Source organism: Penaeus monodon, chromosome 22 (assembly GCF_015228065.2).
Source record: "Penaeus monodon isolate SGIC_2016 chromosome 22, NSTDA_Pmon_1, whole genome shotgun sequence".
Lineage (NCBI taxonomy): Eukaryota > Metazoa > Arthropoda > Malacostraca > Decapoda > Penaeidae > Penaeus > Penaeus monodon.
The window spans coordinates 788,477-789,953 of record NC_051407.1 but is presented as its reverse complement, the minus strand read 5'-3'; the positions used below and the strand labels follow the sequence as shown (position 1 = coordinate 789,953).

Below are 1,477 nucleotides of genomic sequence, written 5' to 3'. Positions count from 1 at the left end.
GCTTAGCCACAGCACAACATGGCTGAGAAGGGGAAAAGTTACAAAAGAACTGGTGCAGATCATAAATAATTATATACTAGAGTCAAACCAGCTGCAATGTAGCTTTAAGCATCATATATACAAGCATAATGAGACAATTGATTTAGGAAAAATGCTCATTCCCCGTCTGGGAGGTCTGGTGCAAAGATTACAGTGAACACAAATGAACACAACTGGAAATCTCAATTGGGATAACTTCATGCAGCCATAACAGTTGAACATAAGCCTTCCCAGTCACAAGAATGAAGTGAGAAGGAGACAACCCCTAGCAGAAGCTACCCCCATCAAAATCTGTCACCCCTACCTCACAGGAGGAGGCAGAGGGTGTTGTGGATTCCCACCACACCAAGAGACCCTGATGGAGATAACTGCATTGCTACAGAGGAGACATGAACCTGTAAGGGTACAATATGACTAGCTAACCTAGATACAAAAACAGAGAATATTTGTGGGCCAGCCTAGCACAACTCAGTGTGACCAACTGTCTTGTTGAGGCTGGACTGGAAGTGAATAATCCACCTGTTTAAGGACATACCATAACTCGCTGGCCTGAAGAGGGCAGCAAAGAAGAGTCAAGGGCCTGGCCACATTTTAGGTGTACAGGTAAACATACTTGCACCTACAGGCCAGGATACCATCTTGCAAACACCACAGGGAAAGAGTGAAACTTCCAATATAAAAATACAAAGTGGTAGCAGAGCCAGATTTTACAGGTGGGGGAAAATAGGATGCCAGTTAGCCCCCAACACATCTGGGATGAAGCCACAAGCAAGGTGCTATTTCAGGGTGGATGAAGAAACCTCACAGGAGTGCTTTTCACCACTAAAACAGAGCTGAGGCGAGACAATCAACACAATGCAAAATAGGAAATACCATGAAAGGACAAAACTCCCCCTACCTAAGCAAGTAACAGATGCAGACAATAAACAAAATTAAAATTTACCTAAAAGACAGTAAAACCAAGATGAATCCCATGAAGCAACAAAGCTGCAAATGTGCACTTCCAGAGTAATTAAGAACACAAAATCTAGCCACAAGAAACAGAGCACTGCACAGTTTCCATTCCCAGGCAGAGAAGAGAAATTTGATTTTCCCTATTTCACAACAACAGAGTTGATGGAGGGGAAGATTAGTAGACGAATGAGGGGATGACAGGGGCGTTTTTTTTCCTTTTTGTCTTCCCTGATTACTGGATATGCCCTGCAACTATTATGGGTGCACAAAGTCAACTCAGTTGATATATCTGATTAGCTTCATGCCTGACTGCTGTAATGTTTGTATCAGGCCTGGAAGGAACAATAAATTCATTATCACTGCTTTTAATGAATGAAAATTTTAGTATATCACATGAACAGATTTTGAAACAGAATTTCACATGAAAAAAAAACAATCTTCATGATATCTACATGTTTACTACATCTGTGAAAATAACTGTTGT

General features: G+C 41.4%; 1 protein-coding gene across 1 annotated transcript in view; it reads right to left on the bottom strand.

Annotated features, from left to right (window-relative positions):
* Window positions 1-1,477, bottom strand: part of LOC119586800 (differentially expressed in FDCP 8 homolog A-like) — a gene marked incomplete in the record, with an annotated part of 25,665 nt that overhangs the window by 3,503 nt on the left and 20,685 nt on the right.